This window comes from Rhinolophus hipposideros (assembly GCF_964194185.1).
Source record: "Rhinolophus hipposideros genome assembly, chromosome: 3".
NCBI lineage: Eukaryota > Metazoa > Chordata > Mammalia > Chiroptera > Rhinolophidae > Rhinolophus > Rhinolophus hipposideros.
Window position 1 is genome coordinate 104,864,676 of NC_138049.1, and position 23,216 is coordinate 104,887,891.

Genomic DNA, 23,216 nt, shown 5'->3' on the forward strand with positions numbered 1-23,216 from the left:
AACTGGGGCGGGGGAGGTAGCTGGGAGCAGGTCCACTGTGTGCAGCTGGGAGGCTGTCGAAGACGTAAAGGTGTTGGCACTCTGGGGAAGAGGCCTGGGCTGCAGTGCCAGGTGAGACCGTTGAAAGTGTTGACGTGGGCCTGGCCCTGTCTCCAGGCGATAGGATCAGCCCTGCGGAGGCCCAGATGTAAAACACCTGGGAATTCAGAAGGAACATGCTACCCTGGAGGAGCGGCAAGGCTGGGAGCCAGGGCTGCTGAGCTCACCATGGAGGAGAAGCACATCTGGAACTTGCCTGAGCACAGGCGCTGGGAGATCTCTGAGTAGGCTCCCGAGGGACGGTCTTCCTGGCCTGGGCTCACTCTGCACCAGGCACCTACTCTTGTGGGTCCCCAGAGTCTTGGTGAACTTCCAAATGGCCATCTGAGCAGATTCCTAGTGGAGAAGATCACAGGAGGGTGACACTGAGATCTGAAACTCGACAACCAGATGAGATGTCAACAAACAGCAGAGACCGAAGGAAGCCATTCCAGGTGCAGGGGCAGGTGTGAGCAAGGACCCAAGGGAGATACTGGGTGCTGAAGAGCCTGGGGGACCACTGGGCAGTGTGGCCTGGGAACCCCATTATGCTCCCTCCTGTAACTGGAGCTAGAAGCCCACAGCAAGTGGCTCCGGGAAGTGTAGTCAGCAGGAGAAAGCACGAGGGCTCCAAAAGCGTGCTGGCAGCTCCCCAGGTCTGCAGGGCTCTGTGCCAGCCCAGGCAGCTCCTGTGCATTTTTCTCTCCACAAATATGTACTGAGTATCCACTACAGGCCCGACACTCAGCTGGGTGCTGGGGATTCAAGCAAACAGCAAAAATCCCTCTTCTCAAGGAGTCTGTGTTCTAGTCAGGAGAGAAAAATAGTAAAATGAACATACAGAATGTCAGTGTTGAGTGCCACGGGGAAAGATCCTATAGGATGAGGGGGCTAGGGGTGCAGGCTAGGAATGCTGCTTTCTATAGTGCAGTCAGGGAAGTCACTCTGCAAAGATTTGACCAGAGACCGAAATAAAATGAGGGAGAATACCAGCAGGCAGTGTGTTTCAGGCTCCCCAGCAGCAGGTGCAAAGGCCCCGGGGCAGGGGTGAACCTGGGATGGTCAGAACTAACAAGAAGGCCAGTGGCTGGAGTAGAGGCAGCCGAAGAGAGAGGGAGAGGAGGCAAGGACAGGAAGGTAGGTGGCATCAGATCCTGCAGAATGGCCACGGGAAGGACCTTGGCGTTCATGCTGAGTAAATTGGAGACCAGTAGAGGTTGAGCAGAAAGGTATTATCTGCCTTGGGTTTTAGCAGGAGAACAGACTGGAGGGGGCAAGGAGCTGGAGGCAGGAAGACCCATTAGGAGACCTTCGTAATCTTCCAAAGCAAGAGATGATGGAGGTTGGCTTTGGGATGTGCTTACATGCAGAGCTGACAGATTGGATTCATGGTGTGTTCTAGTTTATCTACTTCTACATAACAAACCACCCCCAATACTTGGTGGCTTACAACAACCACAGTCTGTTTGTTTTTGCTCCTATGTCTGTAATTGGCAGAACTCACCAGGAAGGGTCATCTGCTCCACGTGATACCAGCTGGGGTGGCTGGACCGGAGCTGCTGGAGCCATCTCCAAGATGGCGTCACAGCAAGTATGTGTGACAGTGACTGAGCTTGGCCTGGGCTGGTGGCCCAGGTCTTACGTCCTCTTCACCCACGCCTCTCCGGGGCTCCTTGGGCCTCTCAGAACATGGCAGCGGGGTAACAAGAGCAAGAGGTCCAGGAAACCAAGGTGGAAGCTGCCAGGCTCCTGACGAAGCCTCAAGCCCCAGAATGTCATTTCTCCCACGTTCTATTGTCAACGACTCTGCGAGGCTAGCCCTGATCAAGGGAGGGGATGAGGCGCCACTCTTACGTTTCAGTAGGAGAACAGAGACTTCTCGGCCACAATAATCTGCCGCAGGGCATAAGAGAAAGAGGTGAGTGGAGGGTGACTCCAGGATTTGGGGGCTGAGCACTTACATACTGATTGGGCATGCCGTTTACACCCCAATTATCTTACCCTCCAGAAATAAAGCTGTGTGACCTTAGCCAAGTCCCTGCCCCTCTCTGGACCTGTTTCTTCCTGTCAAATGAATGGTTTGGATGAGAAGACAGCTGCCACTTCCAGCCCTGGTACGCTAGTCGCAGAGGCTGGGAGCAGCCTTTCCTGTGGGCTCCCAGAGACAAGTGACCTCTCCTCCCAGGACTCTTCCCAGACCTCAGCTGGGGCCTGAGACTCAGGCTCGGGCAGCTGGACTTGGGAGGACCACCGAGCAGGATCCCAACTCTCAGCACCCCGCTTCTCTCCCTGGCATCCCGCTCCTGCCTCCAGGCTGTGCTAAGAAGCAGCCCTCCCCATCACAGGGGGCCTGGCCCAGGCCACAGCCGCCCCTGGAGGCCTGCTGTCAGGAAGGAGGTAGAAGGGCCCAGCCCGCTAATGCCAGCTTATGGTTTCCAGATATCTCCAGGCCCTTACTTATTGTGGCATAATCAACATCAGGGGACCCAGAGGCAATCAGCCAAGCCCTGCCCACTGCTGTCTGCTCTGGGCCAGGCAGCCCAGCGGGAACTCGGAACCGCTTTCCTGCTGCAGAAGAGGGGCAGGAGGGGGCTACTGCATTGGCCGTGAGCACACAACCTTGATGGCTGAGAGCTGTACAGTTCCCCCTCCTGGAGGCAGGACTGAGGGATGAGGACCAGCCCCTGAAAGCACTCCAGCACAAGGTCTCATGTGCCCAGGAACCTTCTGGGGAGATTGTTGAAATGTTGGATCTGATTCAAAAGGTCTGCGAGCAGCCTGAGATTCTGTGTCTCTAATCAGCTCCCAGGTGACAGCACTGCTGCTGGTCCGCAGAGCAAGGCTCTGGTCTGGCCAGACCTTAGCTTCCTGGTGGACACTGCAACACAGACGGCGTGGCTGGGGGACCATCACCCAGGCCCGCTGCTGCAGACGACATAAACCGTAGCCATAGCGCGCTGAGTACCTACAAAGTCACCGGCCACCCAGGGGGATGAGCTATGCGACCCTGGGCAAGTTCTTTCTCTCTACATCTCTGTTTGCTCACCTGAAAAGGGGGGAGAGGCTTAGAAAGTGGGAAGGAGAAGGAGGAATTGAGGGAGGAGGGAAGAGGGGAGAATGGGGAGGAATGTAGCACGAGAAAGAAGGGAAGGATTGAAAAGCAGAGGGCGCGGGAGGAGAGGGCAGAGTGAAGGAACCTTGAAGACAAAATACTCTAGCAGGCGTCATAGCTGGAGGGTGGCACTGAGAAGGCCAGAGCGAAGAGGGGAATGAGGGGCTGGGAGGGCTGGTGTGGCGGGGGCCAGCGTAGTAAGCAGGGGAGGGTGGCCTGAGGGGCAGCAGTACCTCTCACCCATCCCAGGCTCTGAGGCACGAGGGAGATCAAGCTGCAACCCTTCTGGGAAACTTCTGCCTTTTCATGTATGAGGGAAAAGCAGAAAAACAACCAGGGGAGGTGTCACTACTGTTTTTTTAAGCAGTCACAGCAAAAATGTCACCACTGGGAGCATAAAGCCCATCAATATGGTTAAGTAATGGCCTGGCCGCCTTCATCCGGCTGAACTGCCCACAGCCTCCCCTGCCCTGGGCCGTATTTCAGTCCAGGGCCTGTGGCCAGACTTGCCTGTGAGCTCCAGGAGACAAATGGTCCAGGAAACCAAGGTGGAAGCTGCGAGGCAAATGATGAAGGCTCGAGTCCTGTAATGAGCTGTAGGACGGATGTAAATTACATGCCGTTGGTCACCTCACTGGCGAGGCCGGCTCTTCTGATGCAAGATCCAGAACGTGCTAGGCCTCAGCTGCCTCATCCCAGTTCCACAGCACAGCTCCAAGCAGGGAAACTGAGGCAAGGGACTATTCCCCACCCCTTTCTGGACTACCAGACCTATTTATTGTACTGGCTATCCCCACCCATTCAGGGGCCTGCAGGGGACCAGAGTTGTCCTTGGGCTCGTGGAATGAGCGTTTGGGGACCTCCTTGAAGAAAAGAGAAATGGATAGATATCTGTGCCTTTCTGTAGCCCATCCCCCTCCCCGTGGAAAATTTCTCTGGACTTTTGCTGGAAATAGTTCTTTGTTGGGTGAAGCTGGCAGTGGGGAGGGAACGAGAGGCCTCAGAGAAAACCAAAGAATGACATCACTGCACTCTCCATGGTGGAGGTTGGCAGCAGGGCAGGGAGGGCTCGGCCTTTGTACGGGGTGTAATTAGCAAGGGCTCCATGCTGGCAATGCCTACCACACTCAGGTGGGGGCTGGGCTTTGAGTGGAAGGGGGGTCTGCGCCAGCCCATCCCCCCTGTACGGGACTGGGGCAGGTTGGCAGTCCCTGCCACATCTTGGCATACATCTTGGTCTGGAGTGTACAGTTGTGAGTTACTCATCCATCAAGGCCCAACCTGGATGCCACCTCCTCCAGGAAGCCCACTCTGAATCCTCCAACCTACCAACTCCTGCCTTCCCTGACCTGCTCAGAGCCAGCTTATAAATGGAATCCTGTCCGAGGAAGAATCACATAGGGCCCCATGGCCAGTCTTGTCTCTTTCTCTAAACCCACCAGAAGGCCCTTCCGGGCAGAGCCTGGCACTTGCCCTGGCTCATGTGAAGAACCTTTGGAAAGCAGTCTCCAGACCCTGGCCTCCTGGCTGTGTCCTGAGACCCCCTCTGCCAGGCCCACCCCGCCCTGCTTCATTCCTCTCCAGGGCCTTCCTCCCAGTCTGATACTCCATATATCTCAGTTCTTTACTTGTTGACTGTCTATTTCTCCCACCTAGAATATAAACTTCATCTGACCTGCTGTTTCTGCCTGTTTTCTTCACTGCTGTACCCCGGGGTCTACACTAGTACCTGGCACACAGTAGCTGCTGAATAAATGTTTTTCATATACCTTGCTTACAAAGGGTGAATTTGAGCAGTGGAGTTTTTCTTTGCTTTCATCTACAAACCCAGGTCACATGGGCAGCTGATTGGCAGTGGTGTTTTCTGCATTAAGTTAGCTCAGGGGAGAAGTAAGTCCTTCCAAACCATTGTGGGGTCTCACCCCTTCCCGGTGAAAATGGAAACTGGTGGCATCTCCCCCACAAAACTCCTTTTATCTGGATCACAAGCCTCAGAGAGCTCAAAACACAGATTTTTTGTTGTTATTATTTATGTATTTTGTTTGGACACATTGGAGAATATCTAGAAAAACAACTGCCTTTTTGAGATGAGAGAAGGACAGTGACTTGCCTTAGGTCACACAGGAAGGTGTGACCAGCCAGAGCTCCAGCCTGACACCCCCACCCCCGCCCCAGGGGAGGGCACTGGCCATCAGCCCACACTGCCTCTCTTCTGCCATCCACTGTGGCTGAAGGAGGCAAAAGGCAAGGAAATTAGCTGACTTTAGGGTTTTGCTCCAAAATAAAATGTGAAGGTCTGTGAGTGAGGCTATGCTTACCACACCTCCACTCCTGGCTGGACCAGGGACACTGGGTGGGGGGCGGGAGGGGCCCTGGGTCCAGGGGCTTCAACACTAATTTAGCTGGTTCTCAGGCTGGGACTCCCGTGCTTCTTACCTAGGGGCAGTGCTGGGCCTGGGCCCTGAGTGGCAGATCCAGCAGGTCTGGCGTGGAATCAGAATCTACATTCCTGACCAAGGCTGATGCTGCTGGGGGGGCACCAGCCTGGAGAACCAGGGGCCTGGGGAGAACAGACCCGCTGTTCACAGGCTCTGCTGGGGAATTAGGTTGGGAGGGAGAGAAGGGCAGGCACTTTCGCTTTTTATTTATCCACTTCCGTATGGTTATGCATGTTTAAAATCCACAGAATTATTTTTGTACCAATTTTTAAAGTTTTAAAGGAAAATGAGCAATTCATGCATGGTGTGAATGGCAATTATGTATTCAACCTAATGAGCATATATTATGTGCCTACTGTGTGCAGAGCAAAATCTTAAATGAATCAGACCCATTCGCCATAGCCTGGACACTGAAGAGTCATGATGGGGAGTGAGACTCTTTATCACTAGCTAAAATAAAATAGTACTAATCGAAAGGAGGGACCACACTCGAGGTGTTGACAGGTACAATGGGAGCACAGGTGGCAATTAATTCCACCTGAGGAATCGGGGAAACCTGCCAGGGAGAAGGTGGCATTTTCACTCAGGCTTGAAGGATCCCAGCCAAGGGGAACAGCATGAGCAAAGCCTGAAGAAAAGCAGTGCCTGCGTCTTTAAGGAACTGGACCAAAAGCCTGGGGTGTGAGGAGACCACCGGATGGGGAGATGGAAGGCACTGGAGTCAGGCCAATAAAAGCAGGTGGTGAAAGTCCCTGTCTATGGAGCTAAGTGGCTGTGACTTCACAGGGAGCCCTCCAAGTTCTGAAGCAGAAAGATGAGACCCTCCTTCAGCTGTGCATTTCAGAAGGGCGTCTTGTAGCAATGCAGGTGGACCAGATGGGACCAGGCCGAGAAGAGAGACTGGAGATGAGGGAGGAGGTGGGCAGATCTTCAGAAAGAAGTGATGGGGTCCTGGGTTGGGGGACAGCAGGGGAGTGGGCATGGAGAATGCCCTGTTGACACCTGGCCTCAGGAAGGGAAAGGGAGAGGAAGGGATGGAACCGCTCAGAGGTCCCCGGCTTGGCCACAGGCCTATAGTGGCACCACCATATCATGTGACCCCGCCCTATTTCTCCGGCCAGGGCCGATAGGTGTATATCCAGTCACATGATTCAACTAGGTGCAGGAGTTTGAAGAGGTAAGATTCTGCCAGTAACCTGCTCTAGAGGATTCCTCTGCAAAATATGTATAATTAAGGACTCAACCCTGGTACCCCACACACACATTCCTGGCTACAGCACAGGACTTGGCACTCAGCATGGGATTCATTGAAAAGGAGGGCAGAAAGAGCTGGTGCAATCAGAGAGGGCTTCCTGGAGGAGAAATTTGGGTTTGAATGGACAGAGAAGAGGGCAGAAGCCGAGGCAGGAGCACAGGACCTTAGAGGCCATCGCTCCCGCTGCGGCTCTCTCAGGGCAAGAGCCCTAGTGCAGCTCTGCACCTCAGAAGGAGCTCTGACTTCCCTGCTCCCTTCACCTCTCTGGCCTGGGGTCTCTGAGAGCAGCACTGGCAGAAGTGTGGCTTCCCAGAAGCAGAGGAAATGAATCCAGGGAGAGCAGTGACTGGCCTGAGGTCCAACAATCAGTCAGTGGCCATGCAGGACCCAAACGCAGGCCTCTCTCCTCTGCGGAGGGGTCAGGGCTAGCCAGACTTCCACAGGGTGAAGCCACCAGGCCGGTATGGAATGCTGAGTGCTGGTCCTGCAATGCTGACTCAGAGCTTGAAACTGAGGAAGCTCTGCAGGCGCTCCCAGAATCCCGTCCAGCCGCAGGCCCCTGGAGGCTGGGAAAGGAGGCTCAGCCTGGAGGCGGGGGCTCCGGGGGCTAACAGTGCTGTGACCTCAGGAACCTCAGCCCCACACTTCCCTGCCCCCTCTTCTAGTGACCACCCATCTAGCTTGGTGCCGTCTAAACCTTCCCTCCAGAGCTTCAGCCACAAGCTGCCAGACACGTGGGTAAGGGGGTGAGGGAGTGAAAAGAGGCCCTGCTGGTGCCAGGCTGAGTGCCCGTGGACCTCTCCTCAGTGGCAGGGAGCCGAAGGAAGTGATAGCAGTGACAGGCACAGCTGCCCAGCCCTGCAGGTCAGCCCACCGGGACATCAGGTGGGTGTAAGTGTCCAGAAGTAGGGTGCAGAAGCATGTACCCGGGAGTCCCCCCGAATCAGGGTTAACCCCGCTCTGATGACCATTCTAGATGGCAGCAGGAAACACTGCCGACTCCTTTGTCTTCTGCTTCCCTGTTCTCTCCCCAACCGCACCCTCCATCCTTCTTTTTCTCCCCAAGCCTGCCTCCGCCCCACACCACAATCTCTGCATTCCCCCCTTCTCTCCTGTCTCCCCCCTTCCTCCTCCCCCAGGGAGGCTATCCCTGTGGGTTAAACACTGCCCGCCTCCTGGGTCCTCTTTTCAAGTCCCCCCAGGGAAGTTCTCAAGGAGTATCAGAAGTGCCCTTGACAGCAGAAAGAGACCTTGGCGTGGCAGGCCCTGCATGGAGGAGAGGGTGGGTGGGTGAAGAGCCTCTCCCCCGTCCTCAGCAGGACCCCCACCTGACCTCTTTGAACCCTGTGCATTGTGAACAGCAGCCATAGGAGAAGTGGATTAAGAAAGAGGAGGCTGGGAAAGCTGAGCGTGTCGGCCCCTGCCCACAGGGACGCTGGGTCAGGCAGGGAGAAAACTGGGCTGACCCAAGATTTCAACTCACTGTGACAGGGGCCGGGCCCTGGGAGAATCGTGTCGTCTGCCTAATGTGATGCAGCCGGCGGAATGATGTCACAAGGTGCACACGAGGCCACCACATGCCACACACAGTGGCAGGTTCTCTGCAGGGACTGGCCCAACAGCACTCCTGCTGCATCTCCAGGGAGGCCCCCAAACCCCCTGTGTCTGCGTCTGCCTCCTGGGGAGCCTCAGGTCGGTCCCTGCTGTCCATTCCCCAAGGGGTGTCCCCAACTTGCACACCCCAGCCCCCAGGCAGCTTTCAAATTATGTCAAAGACTTCCTGCATCGCATGCCAGCCAAACGCAGTCTCCGAGTGAACACGTGGTCCCGCACGTGCACTGCCATTTTTCACATGTTTAAAGATGAACAAAACACAGGTTCCTCCAAAGCGTCCCTGAATCCGTAGTGCCTTGTCGTCGTTGCGAATTTCCTACGTAGTGACAGATTACTAAAGTGCAGTTGAAAGTTATTGTTTTCAAACAAAGTAGTGCTGTTGTTACACATTTTTTTGTGGGGGGGGTTTCCACTTTTTTTATTATGGAAAATTTCAAAAATACACAAAAAATTCAGAGAATCGTCTAATAAAGCTCCACATGGCCATCACGCAGAATCAGCTGTCTTCAACTCAGGGCCAGCTCACCCCCCTGCCTCGCCCCTTCCCCTGTTATTTTGAAGGAAGTCCAGCCATCAGACAGCTTTATCCATCATTATTTCACTATATATCTCTATGAGATAAGGACGCCTCATTTTTAAAGAGTCAAAATACCATTATTACACTGAATGGTAATTTCTTTCATATCCACTCAGTGTTTAAAGCTGTTAGAAGTTTTTGTCAAACATGAATCCTTATACCTGAGAAAGCAGGGTGCCACCGGCCCTCTTGCCTGCCTGTCATGTGATTGTAACTGTGTGCACCTCTAAGCCCCACCCCATCCCCTCTCCAACATGGCACATGGGAGCAATCTCCGGCCAAAACCCTGAAAAAGTCTTCTTCTCTCCCCATCCCCAAGGGGAGGCAGGTGAGGACCACCACTCGTGGGCTCCATGGTGGGCGCTCCATAAACATTTGTTCAGTTGCACTGAACTGCTCCCTTAGGCTGTAGACCTAAGGCCCCATAGCTCGGAGGGTGGTGAAAAACAGTGGACACTCCACCGCGCCCCCCCAGCAGGAGCAGGCTCACCAGGAGGGCACCCAGGTCCAGACACTGTTTCGGGGTATGCGATGGGGGTCCCGATTCCCAGCCACTCTCCTGAAGGGCGTTGCCCACCTCCATCAGGACCCGGGAGCAGCTGTCCCGAAGCTCCCTACTCTCCACTCCATTTAAATGCGCCTCTTTCAGGGAGCCCTCGTAGAGCCCACCTGCCACAGAAAATCCGCTGGCCTTTGTCCGTGCCTGTCCATCTCTATCTCCCTCACTGTAGGCTCGCAATAACTGCTCACAGCTGAACAAATAGCAGACCATCTTTCTACCCGGAGACAGTCCTTCTCCCTCCCACCCTTACTGATTCTCTCCACCCTTTGGACATTTTCTTGTTTTTTAAACCAGGGCGTCTTACCCACAAATCTATTTATTTCACAAACTCTAAGTACCACTGTGTGCCAGGTGCAGGGTGAAGCCCTCGGGGAGCAGAGAGAGAAGGCAAGGTCACTCCAAGGCAAGGTCACTCCACCCATGACAAGGTCAGCAGGGGTTCAGTGACAAGGACAACATGATGCATCTGTAGGCAGGACTGCAGGCAGCTTCTCGCAACCCTCCACACATGGATAGGGCCCTAGGACCCCTCGGTTCACACAACCCCACGAGGCCCTGCTCTGCCCCACATCTAGGTGCTGGCAACTCAAATCTGAATCAGATACTCGGGCCTGTCCTTGGCAGAGATGACACTTAAGTTGGAAAAATATTTTCACGTTCACATCTCGTTAAATCTCAAGCCAACCTGGGAGTAGAGCGGGGTGTGGTGGTATTGACAAGGCCAGCTATCAGCTGATGAATGTGAGACACAGAGAGGTTGTGCCTTGCCCAAGGGGCACACAGCAAGGCAGGGAGGGAGAGAGCCTGGACAGAGGACCTCCAGGGACCACACTGATCCACGACCTGGCCCCACACCCACTCTGCTTGGTCTGGCCCCTCCCATGCCCCTGTGTCGTCACCCAGAAAAGATTCCTTCCTCCCTGTCTCTGCATCCAGAGAGTTTGGAGAGTCATCTAAACCCCCCAGTATGGCCTTCTTTTCCCCAACTCCTTATGTAACAATTGAAGTAACTGAGCCAAGATGGGGAAAACGCCTCAGCACTTTCCGAGGATCTACCATATACACCAGACTAATTATCTATTTAATGCTCATAATTAAATAGTTTTAAAAAAAAATAGTGTTTTTAAAATGCTCATAATGCCCAGCAAGGCAGACCTTATGATCCCCATTATTCACATGAAAAGAGGCTCTACCCAAGCCAAGCCCCAATATTTCTGCAACCTCAATGGCCAGAAGGGGGAACAAACTTATACATCAAAGCTCTCAGCAATTCTCTGACCCATGTTGTGGAAAGAGAGCTCTTTTGTTCTGGGAAAAATAATTTAGTGGGTTTTTTTGTGTAGAAGTGCAGCCAAACTCCTCTTCTGGACTAGAGAGGATGGGTCTGACGAGAAACACATGATTTGGGGGCAGTGCGGTGCTGCTCCCCTCACCACCCCACCACCCCCACCCCACCCTCCGGAGCAGCAGAGGTTGGGGTCTGGGTCACAGGGCCACCGTCAGAGGTACTCTCATTAAGAGCGAGCAGGCCCATGGCGTCAGGTCCAAGCTAAGGAAAGAGCCAAAGAGGGAGAAGGGGCTGGGGAGGTGCCTGTGGAGGCGTGAGCCCTGCAGACCCCAGGGTCGGGGCACCTGCTAATCCATTTTCCTTTACCACTGACTAAGCCCCTAGTGAAGCTTGCTTAAAGTCCGGAACCTAGTCTTAGCCAGGCTTCGTGAATTGTGGGAATTAGGCCTTTCTTCCAGCTTGGAGGGAAAGTGTTTGAGAAGGAAGGCATTGACCTGAAAATTCCCAGTGACAAAGCAGCGGGCAGAGCCCAGGAGAAGCTGTCACCCAGAGCGAGATGCTGGCAGAGCCACTCCCGTGGGTTTGCAGACTGTAGAAGAATTCCTTGGGGAGCCCCAGAACTACATGGAGGGGAACCTTGGCAAGACTGGACATCCTGCAGACAGCGGGAGGGGCTCAGAGTACTGTGTGTGCATGGAAGGAAGCCCAGTCCATGAAGACCAAAGAAGCAGGAGGCATCTGGTTACTACAGAGGAGAAAACTGAGGCCCTGAGAGGCGGGGTTGCCCAAGCTCCCCCAAAGCCCCAGCTCTCCAGACTGGAGCAAGAATGCAGCTCTCCGGCCTCAGCCTCCCCGGTCTTCACTGGAGCCCGAGATCCCCCCTCTGGGCTGAGTTCTCTTTAGTCACCATCTCCTTCCTCTCAATCTGAGGCTCCACCTTGCAAAGGGACGGGAGTTCTTAGCGGGGGACTGTCCGCCCTGACACGTGTGTCTGACCTCTACCTCGGCTCTGATTGACTACTTTCCTGCCTGTCCAAGCAATAATTAGGATCCCTTTTCCCACATTCAGCAGCTGCTGTCATCACCACTTCATGGCTCTCCTAATCATGTTCCCCTCCTTCTCTTTATCCTGGAGGCAGGTTTCTGACAAATCCACTGCTTCCGTGTCCCTGAAAAGGACAGAGGGATGTTGGAGATGGAGTCTGAAGGTGACAAGGCGCTAGGGTGGCTTTTTTAGAATGTGAACAAGGCCAGTTCTGACTTCCAAGGTGGACCTGTCCTAGATGGAATAAAAGTTCATGTCCAGCCTCTCTGCAGGGAAACTAGAAGAGACCCCCTGTCCCTGGTACCTGAATCTCCTCATGAGACATTTATTCCTTTGAAATGACATGTTAAAAATACAAATATTCCTGGAGGGAGACTAGATAAACCGTCACAGTGATTTCCGGTAGACATCTGTGCTGACCCCTCCTGCTTTGCTTGACTTCCCCTGCTCTGCTGTGTCACAGCAGTGCCCCCAGAAAACTACATTTTCCAGGCTCCTTGCCTGCTGGCTTCCTGTCAGCCAATGGGAGACACTGACTGGAGACTGGTGGGAGGGAGAAAAGGAGAAGCCACAGTAGTATTTCTTCTCTCTCTGACTTACAGGGTCTCTGCCCGGGGCTGCTTATCTGCCAGCTTCCCAGTTTGTCCCCTCCACAGTTGCAGGTCCAGCCTGGGAGGCCTCTCGGGCAGCTCCTTCTCCACATCCCAGCTCCCACAGGGCAGCCCCAGATCCTGGGCTGGTACCATTACCTCTTTCCCTGTACCTCCATGCTAGGGTAGGGCAGATTCCTGTCATTGGCCACCTCTGGGTTGTTTCCCCATGTCCTGTTTTAGCTCTTCCAGCACCTCTGTAAGTGGTTCTGCATGTTATGTTCTCTCTGTTGAACTACCTGGCAAAAGTTCTCTTTTCCGGCTTGGACCCTCACTGGCATAGCAGCTCACACTTAAAATGTTCAACAAGGAGCTATTGATTCTACCTCCCCCAACACTTCTCTTTCTTCTTTGGTCTTCTCCAGCTTGGTCAATATCACCCCTGTCCACAGAGTCCTCAAGTCAGAAACCTAAACACTATTCTTGATTCTTTTTTCCACGCAACCAATCTGTCCCCAAATCCATTTCCAAGTATGTATCTTGAATACTCGGTTTCCATCACCACCATCATCTTTTGCCTGGCCTGTCACCTCCCAACTCATGTCCCCGCTTCTTTTCTTGCCTCCCCACAATCCACTCTCCACACAGCAACCAGAATGGTCTTTAAAAACAAAGCTCAGATCATGTGCTCTCATGCCATTTCTGGCTAGCTTAAGAAAAAACAGGCTATGCTGGAGGGCACAGAGGCCCCCAGAATTGGTAACAGGAGACTTTAGGGTTGGAAACAGGGAGGAAGCATCTTTTGTCAGGAATAGCTAGGACACAGCACTCCCGAGGCTGCCAGGCCCCATATTCCCCATCACAGCCCAGAGGGAGCCAGAGGGAGACTTTTCTTCCCATCTTTGGCTACTTAAGACTTAAATTCCAGGGCAGAAGGGAGCAGTTGGCCAAGCCAGGTTAAGTGCCATGTCCTAGCCAAATGAGAGAGAGTCTGGCCTTTCTGCTTCCCTCTCTGCCACAAGAGAGAGAAGAGTAGATGCAGGACAGCCAAAGCATGATAAATCTCCATGGGTGGCCTTCAGGTGCTGTGTGATCCAGCTCCTGCCTCCTCCTCATCTCCAGCCCATCTGAATCACACACCCCAGCCCAGGTTCAGGCCACACCAGGCTGACCTATCAGTTTTAAGAACACGGTCAAGCCCTTTCCTGCCCCTACAATCTCTGTCAAGGGTGCCCCTCACAGAGGAACGGTGCCCCATGATCTAGCAACCCAGTCCTCTTGCTTGCTCCACTTTCCCTGCTGGAGAAATGGGAGGGGTGAGGGACCTAATCCCACGTCTGTTAAGTGCCCAGGCCATGCTCCAGTCAGCTGTGGTGTGTGACACTAATCCAGCCTTCAGGGCCAGCACATTCGCAGAGCCTGGGTCTTATCTGGATGGCCCAGGGCCCCGGGCTGCTTCCCACAAGGGAGCACCCTCAGGTGCCAGCTGCACCCTCCCCCAGGCCAGGTGCTTTTCCCATCCTCAGCTAGTACAGTCATCCTGTCCCTCCATGTCCCTTCTCCCAAAAGCACCTCTTTCTACCTCCCCCTACCTCATTCCTCCCAACCAGCTGCAAAATTTCAGCCGAGAGAATAAAAGACAGGTGCTTGTCTTTGGCTTTATTCTTTTAAGAAGAAAAACAATGAAGAGACAAACGCTAGGAAATCAAGTGGGAAAATAAAACCAACCCTGCGTTCTGGGGAAATGTTAAATCAGCGAAATGAAATGCCAGAGATGAAAGTGGGCCGGCCGGCCCATGAAACCTGTCACATCCGCGCTCTGACAATGACAGTGTAGAGATGATAAGGGGGACGCGGGCAGTGCCAGGTTGAGGCTTGACGTCAGCACCCCATTCTGCTGGCTCCTGAGTTTCCTCCCGCTGTGGCTTCCCCTGGACCCTGGGCCCTTCCTGTCTCCCCCTCCAGCTTAAACAGTGTGGGTTGGGGGAAGCTCTCCTACCTCTACTGCTCCCCTCCACCAATTGCACTGATGTCCCCCCGCCCCTCCCCCACCTATCCCTTAGGAGAGTGCCCCCTAGTGGTGGTGTGATATTGCAATTTCTAATAAGGTACATGTTTAGTCTTCCACTTTCTGGCACAGAGCTCCTAAAACCCTTGGAATTTCCTCAGTGATAAGAGCAGTGGGACCATCTTTTGTTCTAATATTTGTTTTTTTGACCCCTCTTCCTGAAACAGCTTCAAAGCCATAAAGGTTTTCATAACAAGTTCCTCTCTACCACACCTCAGTGTGTTAATGAGATGACTTTTGGAAATGACCTAAGGATGGGGGCTGGTTGCCGGGAGAATCAACCATATGATCAGAGGGTAGGAGCTTTCAGTCTCACCCCCTGACCTCCAGTGGAGCAGAAGGGCCGGAAATTGAGTTCAATTACCAATGGCCAACAATTTAATCAATCATGCCTATGTAATGAAGCCTCCAGTAAAAAAAAAAAAAAAAAAAGGACAGGGTTCAGAGAGCTTCTGGGTGAACGCATCCACATACCAAGAGGGTGGTGCACCTGAGCTCCATGGGAACTGAAGCTCCTGAGCCCACCACCCTTCCAGACCCTGCCTCGTGTACCTCTTATCTGGCTGTTCATCTGTATCCATTATAACATTCCTTATAATAAATGGGTAAACATAAGCGAATGCTTTTCTGAGCTCTGTGAGCTGCTCTAACTAATTAATTAAACCTGGGGAAGGGGTCGTGGGAACGTCCCATTTATAGCCAGCCGGTCAGAAGCACAGGTGACCACCTAGATTTGCAACTAGCATCTGAAGTTGGGGAGAGGGAGAGTCTTGTGGGACTGAGCCCTTAACCTGTGGGGTCTGGCACTCTCTTCAGGTAGATACTGGCAGATTGAATTAAATTGTAGGACACCCAGCTGCTGTCACAGAATTGTTTGGTGGTGTTAGAAAAACCACACAGGTGCTGAGCTGGCCTCAGCAAGAGATTGTGGCCTTCTGGGCTCTCTAGAAATCCCCCCTTCAGGGCCCGGACCTCCTGGATGAGAAGCCGCCCTCTTGCCCTCCTCTGTCCCAGAGAGAGTTTAGCCCTCACGGAGGTAGACTGCACTCCTGTCCCCGGGGTACCCACAGTCAGCCCCCTGGTTGCTAACTAGGGCCGTGGATCTACTGGACACAGGAGGGTTCCAAGTGGATTTAGTTCTCAGAGGAAAGGAGAAGAGAACAAGAGGTGCCTGACGTCTGCGTAGAGGGAGGCGTCAGATGTAGCTATTCAACACTAGCCTGTGAGACAGGGTGTGAGGGAGGGAACAAAGACTGGAGACTAGAAACCCAGAGAAGCAGCCAGCGAGATGGGCCAGTGGGGGCGTGGGGAGACGGGTCCCCTCTCTGGAACCTGAGCTGGACACAGGCCTTAAGGGTTCATGCAGAACCTTGGCCGCAGCCCGAGAGTGGATGGGGAAGGCCTACTGCTGACCCTGCGCAGTTACCACCACACCCAGACTGTTTAATCCTCTAATGGGCCACCTTGTCCCCACACAGCATCTGCCGGAGTGGGTCTGTGGGGGCCTGGCATCACTAAGCAGCGACCTGTCTCTTAGGCCAAAGTGGGCCCTTCTCTTTGGCACAGTGCTGAGCCTGTCATTGTGAGCTTTGAGAGAAAATGATGAGCGGACACACTGGACCCCTCATATGGGCCTGTCACGGCCAGAGGCTGAGAGAAGACGGGTTGGGCATGGCTGCTCTTCATTTCAGGTCTCCTCTCCCTGAAGAGCTAATAGCAATAGCGGGCGCCACCCACAGCAGGAAAGCCCTAGCGGAGCCTGCCCACATCCTCTCTCCATCCACCCAAATCTCATTCTCTGAGTTCCTGGCAGAGGCACCCAACCCCCTCACCGCTGAGTTCCCTTGAATGAGGGGTAATCATTCCAGAGATTCATCAGGGGAGGTTTTGCTGCCCTTAGGGGAAAGGGAAATATGTCCAAGTTGATCTATTTAAATTATTCATCCCTCCAAGTTCCAGGCGCTGGCTGGGGAGCCTGGTTAACTGGGGCGGCCTAGGGCCGTCAGCACCACGGACAGCGCCCTGGGCCCAAACAGCCCGCAGGAGCCTGCAGGCTGGAGCCTGGGATGCCGGTGGCGCTCAGCCAAAGAAAAGCCCACTCTTGAGGTCCTGGGAGCATGTCCCTTTCACTGTAGCTTGAAGGGACATCGGATAAGGACTGTGACCGCCAGGCCCAGTTGCCTGGTAATCAACCAGTCTCAGTGCCTTGCATAGGAAGGCAATTAAAGCAAGAATTAAAAAGTCATAGCGTCACTTAAAATCTAATAACACGGCTGGCCTAAACTGTGTCCTCAGCCTCTGGGGAAGGTGGAGGTGGGATGTGGGGGAGGTGTTGAGGGCAGAGGGACGCAGCAACGAGGGAAGAGAGAGAAGCTGAAAGGGAGAAATGGTGGCACCGGAACGAAGGTTTCTGAGGCTTGCATGCCTTCCCACCCCAGAGCCAGTCGGCTCACCCACCCCACCCCCCTCGGAAGCCCTCTGATAACTCTGGCCTAAGGAAGTTCTCTCCTCTGGAGTCCTCCAGAGCTTACTACTATCTCTGTATGAAGTATTGCTTCCGGGCTGTTCAGCTGTCCTCCACTAGTTCATGAGCTGCTCCAGGGATGGGCTGTGCTATGACATCAGTGTCCACCCCCCACACCGAGTGCCTAGCACAGAGCAACACTGGGGAGGCGACTGTCAACTACTCATTGGCTAGTTCTTTGGCTGAAGCGTTTAACATAGTCCCACCCTGTCCCCCCATGACTGCCCATCACCCAGCAAAGCCATCCCTTAAATGAAAGTCATAAGATCCTCATGAGCCTGTGTGTTAAACACAAAGCACATCTGGCCATTCCCCCCCTTTTGTTTCCAGTGTCTAAGAAGAACTCATGCACATGCCTTTATGTAAAAGCTCTGGATTTGCTTCTCACTTCTAAGAGACCCAGAGAATTTCTAATCTACTGAAATGATGTTAACCCTTTTCACATCAAATAAAGCCCTCCTGCAGGTAATCTTCCTATCACAAGCAGACTGTCTTGATGTGACTTGGAAGTTGGTGAGAATACTTGGTTCCCTTTCATTTTCTATCCTCCTTAGTAAAATCCTAAACCAGGAGGATTCAAGTTTGATTGGAGCCGTTCTTGTAATTTATGCCCCCTCTTCCTTGGGAGCTTACACGTGTCTATTTTAAGTAAATTCCCTCTTTTTTCACTCCTTTTTACAAAGAACAACTGCAAATCTTCTCTGAGGATGGCTTTTCTTTGGGGTGGAATTCAGTTCTGACAGTCAAACATTCATAAGACAGTCCCTGGGTGAATAATGATTAAATGAATTATCTGTGGTTGGCTCTTGAGACCTGGTAGGGGGAAGTAGAGGGTTCTCTCAAAGACCTGCAGTTAAAGTTCCCCAATAACTTGATTGCTCTTTTAGGAAAAATGTTATTCTAAGGAGTGGAGAAGGAGTAAGAGAGATGGGTGCTCCAGGGGAGGGGGAGGAGGAGCTCTAATGGCCCATCTTCAGAGCTGCCCAAAGCTCTTCTTGTTTTAGACCTGGGTGAGCGTCTCCAAGTCTTGCCACTATCTTCAGCGCTCTCTCCAAAGTCCTCTTGCCCGAGTCCTGGATCCTGCAGTGTAAACATGAGCTTGCGCCTCTGCTAGCTCACCCTCCTGTCCCGACTGGGGTTGTAGGACCTGCCCACTTGGCACACACGAGCGACCACAAGGGCATAAGGAGCATGCTCACGGCAGTGGCAGATCCGGGCTCTGCTCAGCCAGACAGCTATGAAGGGGCTGCTGCTGTAAACGGCCCCTGAGCACAAAACCTGAGCAACAAACAAAGTCCCCTCTATTCCTGGGTGAACTCCATTGCTCCCACACTTGTCCAGACACCACCCAGTCATCCAGCCCTCCCCCTGGACCTCAGAGGAAACAGAATCTTCCTTCTTTCCCTGCCACTCACCTCCAGAGGAGGCTGGTGGGAAGGAGGCCGGTGTACTGCCACCATGGTCAATGGCAGAGGCTGCAAGTGGCCCGCTGCTCCCACTACCAACTGCGGGAAGCCCCCCGCCCCCCGGCAAATCCCAAAACTAGCACCCAAGCAGATGTGGGGAAGTGGACAACCGAGGTTCGTTGATGCAATGGAAGAGAAAGAGTTTGGACAGCTGCTTCCCTTCCCCTGAACCTACCCTGGACTGGGCTGACATTTGAAACCATTTTGGCTCCCATCCACACAGACGGAAACTCCACCAAGACTTCTCTGCTTCCTAAACATGAAAGCACAAACTTTTCCCAACCACAGCCTTCCTAAATCATTTATGAAAATGCGTCAGTTGCTCTTGCCTCCTTATTCTAGCACCTCGTGTCCTCAGATCAGGGAGGAGGTGAAGAGAAAGGACAGACTCTGGCTTATAAGGGGCCAACCTTTCTTTATAATTAATTCGTCACTTCCAAAGCCATCTGCTTTCTCTTCACATATATCCACCATCTCCATAAAAATATAAGTGCATATATTTAAAATTTAATTAAAAGGAGAGCCCGTGTCAGCAGTTCAATTCACAGAAAGAGCAGAGAAAACAAATCCCACTGAAGTCCAGCCACAGACCCAGCTCTTAACACCCACCTCCTGTCCCTGGAAAAAAAGTTATGTGACCTCTTATGGAAGTTTTATAGCAGCAGCTTTCATGATAAACCCCCATAAATACAAAGGGAACCCAGAAGCAAGTTGGTGACTGGGACATTTCTGGGAGTATATTAACCACCCGGGGAAGTATTGACCGGGAAGTCGGCAGGAATGCTATTGTAAAACTCAGCCAAGTCCCCAAGTTCTGTGCACACTGTCAATAGTCCACGAGGCTGAAAAGAAAAGGAGAGCATTTTATTGGATTGTTGCGGGTCCAGGTTGCCAGTGAGCATTAAATGGACTCAACAGGAAATCGGAGATGCAGGAATGTCAATTCGAGTAGCAGATGTAACACACAAACAAGAAGCTCAACTAATTGGGAATTAGTGCTGGGTGGACCCTCTCTGCATTTGTGTGTTTTTCCTTTCTACTCGCACGATTCCCATACCAGGGGCTCTTGGGGTATGACGGTTTCTGCTGTAGCACTTCTTAATTAGTCACCTGTGAATTCTGGAAAAAGACCCTGAGCCACAGAAGGAAAAGAATAAAAATACCTCACAGGTCCCCAAGCCTGTGTCCCCTGGGCCAGGACACAGTTGTTGCCTAAAATACATCTCAGTGCTTTGCTTGCCCTAGTTTTAAATGCCGTCACCGTCACCTAGTATTTTTGCTCCTGAGCCCAGTTGCACGCCTCTAGCTCTGTGAGATACATCAAGGGCTTGAAACCAAAGGCAGAGCAACCGCTCTCCGCCCCTCCCCCACGGCTCCGCACTTGAGAAGCTGGGTTCTTTGCCTCTCCTTGGCCTTTGCTTAAAGTCAGCGATGTGCATTTAATTCTTAACCAGAGTTCTGCCAAGCCGACCTTTTGAAATCTTTCATTTTTCATTTTTACACCTTAAGCTTTGACACGCCTGGCAATCCCTGAGCTCTTTCATCTCATCTGAATTTTGTCTTCCTCTAGCCACCATCGTCTGTCTCTCTGAGGGAGCCATATGGAAAATAGTGTGTGAGCCATCGGGCCTCCCCCCAGGTGCCCACAGTTGCAGCTTTCCTTTCTGCTGGCCCCCACCTGCCACCCACATCCTCTATCGCGTGTCCTCCGGGCCTTGGTGACACCTGTCCAGCAGCTCACCTGGGCCGTTTCCAGTTGGTAGTTCAAAGCTCCCCAGGTCTGCTTGCATTAGGTCTCTGTCCTGCCTGATGTTTGCTGCATCTCCCAAATTAGTATCATCTGCAAATTTAATTAACACGCCGTTGGCTCCCTGTTCCAGGCCATTAATGAAGATGTTATGGCCAGCAAACAATATTTTCAAGGTCACGAGGAGAGCTCAGCTGCTAATAGCTCGGCCTGTCATGGGGTAAGAGGCACTCAAGTGCCCGCATGTGGTCTGAGCGCGTCCTCTGAGTTTTGTAAACTTCCTTTCCCAGACGTGGGTTGGGTCTTACGCCTCCCTGCGGCCTCAGCCACTGCACACCGCAGCAGATCCCATTTGGATAATGAAGAACATCAGACGATGCCTCCCTTTTACTCTTTTGTCCAATTTCTAGCGGGAGAAATAGCCACTAATTGAGCATGTGTAAGGAAAGACGGTGTGCCCAGTAAAGACAAAGTAGTGGTGATTAGGCTTGTTATCCACCCGTCTCTCCATTTCTGAAGCACTAACCGTGACCGTGGAAAATACACATTGAGGACCGGGACAGACGGGGAGAGAAGACACGCCCCTGATGAGATGGTTCCTAAAGGGCCGACCCACAAGACGTGCAGCCAAGAAGGGCACAAGGGAGAGGCCCCGCCATCCTGCTGCCACCGTCTGTGATCCCGTGGCAGACGGCGAGCCCCGTTAGCCTGCAGTGCCCTGCATTACAAGGAGTAGCCCAGTGTGAACGCTGACCTGCCTGCTTAGCGCACCAAACTGCAGGCGTCCTACCACAATACTGCAAAGCGGCCGGATCGGAAGCGCCGAATCACAGGACAGAGCCAGGATAATGTTATTCGTGCCCAGAAAATTGATCTCAGGTTATTTACTGTTTCCAGCACTTTCCTTCTCTCATCCCTCATGGCAGGCCTGGCTCCTAGTCATTTCTCAGACAGTGTCTTGAAGGTATCTCTGGACCAGAGCCCAGGCTGGCCCCGCAGTCAGGACATGTACCTCAGAGGCTGGGAGGGGGCGCAGGGAGCCCCGGAGCTTCCCCCTGTGCTTGGCTCCAGGTCTGGACTCCCCAAACCTAAGAACACAGGAGAACAACCGTGTTTGTCCAGTTGGTCAGCTCAGACACATCATGCTCAGATACCTTACCAGGGAATGGCTTAGGGAGTGTGGCAGGTTTGTCGAATTTGTACCAGGCCACGTTAACGGCCTTCTCCAGCAGAGACATCCAGGCACTCAGTCATCAAAGGCTGAGAGGCAAAAGAGCACAGTGGATCCTAAAGCCAGACTCCTGAGTTTGAAAGAAATGTCCATGCCATTTTAAAAGCCGTGTGACCTTGAGCCAGTTGTTTCACCTCAGTTTTCCCACCTGGAAAATGGGATAATAGCCACACCAACCTTCTAGGGTTGTTGTGAGACTTTAAATTATGTGTGATATGTGTCAAGTCTGGCTATTATTCATTATATCTCAAGTACCTTCCACTCTGCAGACACTGTGAAGGTCAGGGGTCAGCAAAGTTTTTCTATAAAGTCCTGACAATAAATATTTTCAGCTCTGTGGGGCTTAATGTCTCTGTCACAACTCTTTAATTCTGCTGTTGTAGCCCAAAAGCAGCCACAGACAATGCACAAATGAATGAGAGTATTCTAATAAAGCCTTATTTATTTATGGACACAGAAATTTGAATTTCATCTAAATTCACATGTCATCAACTAGTATTCTTCTTTTGGTATTTCGAATTATTTAAAAATGTAAAAACTACTCCGAGCTCACAAGCTATATAAAGATGGTGTCGAGCTGGATTTCACTTATGTGTCCCGACGAAGGAGCCCGCGGTACAGACCAAGCCTTCCATGTCCAGCCTTGAGCCTTGTCTGAAGAGACTTTGCTGTGGGTCACAGAGGAGTGATTCAATTGGGCCTCAGTCTCCTTATCTGTAAAATGGGGGGAAATAAGGGCACCCACCTCATGGGGTTGCTTAGATTTAATTAGGACGAATGTCAAGCCTTCCCTGAGTGGTGCTAGAGGTCCCACTGGACACGGTACAGGCCAGCAGTAGCAGCAAGCCCAGTTGGACTCCACAACGCATTCACCTTGTCCCTCTTTGCAGCTTTAAATTTACCATTTATACAATTACCACGAAACGGTTCCTGCTTATGTGTCCTGTCTCTCCATGTAGGCTACAGACCTATAAACCTTCCATACAACACACCTTCCGCCTTTCCTTGGCTCCCACAGAGCCTCTGGCTCTCTCTAGCCCTGGGTCTGGGCTGTCATTTTCTTTTCATTAATCGATTGAAACGCTGCCATGCACTCCTGAGCCATTTCTTTCATGAGGAGCTTCGGGGGAAGACTGAAGACGAGTTGTCTTCCTAATACCGCACTCTGACAGGCTGACAGAGAATCTGATCACCGAGCCGGCCTGGAGATACTCAACAACATCATATATTTAAGTAACAAAAAAGAAAGTGTTTTCATTAAAATGACCCTGTGAGCGGCAGCTGAGTTCTAAGTGGACAGGAGTCAGGGTGGGGGGCTGGCCGCCACCAAACCCTGTCTGTCGCGTGAGGAAGAGGCTTTCCAGGAAAGCCCCAGAAAGTCCATAGCATTGCAGGCCCTGCCCATTGTTTCCACGAGCTCCAAGAATTCAGGCTCCCCAGCCAGAGCCCCCAAAGGTGTGGCCAAAGCTTAATGGGCTCCAAAGGGAAGACCACAGGTATATAAGGGCCTGTCAGAGCAGCCAGACACCAGAGGACAAGCAGAGAGATACTCCGCCAGGCCCACGCAGACCACAGTCACGCTGTGAGTAGCCATGGAAGAAAGCGGGTGGGACAGGTGGTC

General features: G+C 52.6%; 1 pseudogene across 1 annotated transcript in view; it reads left to right on the forward strand.

Moving 5' to 3' along the window:
• LOC308494675 (DLA class II histocompatibility antigen, DR-1 beta chain-like) overlaps positions 1-18,420 on the forward strand; it is a 51,701-nt pseudogene extending 33,281 nt beyond the window's left edge. Inside the window, exon 5 of the transcript in view lies at positions 18,296-18,420. The product of the transcript in view is annotated as a DLA class II histocompatibility antigen, DR-1 beta chain-like (transcript). The remainder of the gene's footprint in view (positions 1-18,295) is intronic.
• The last annotated feature ends 4,796 nt before the right edge of the window (positions 18,421-23,216 follow it).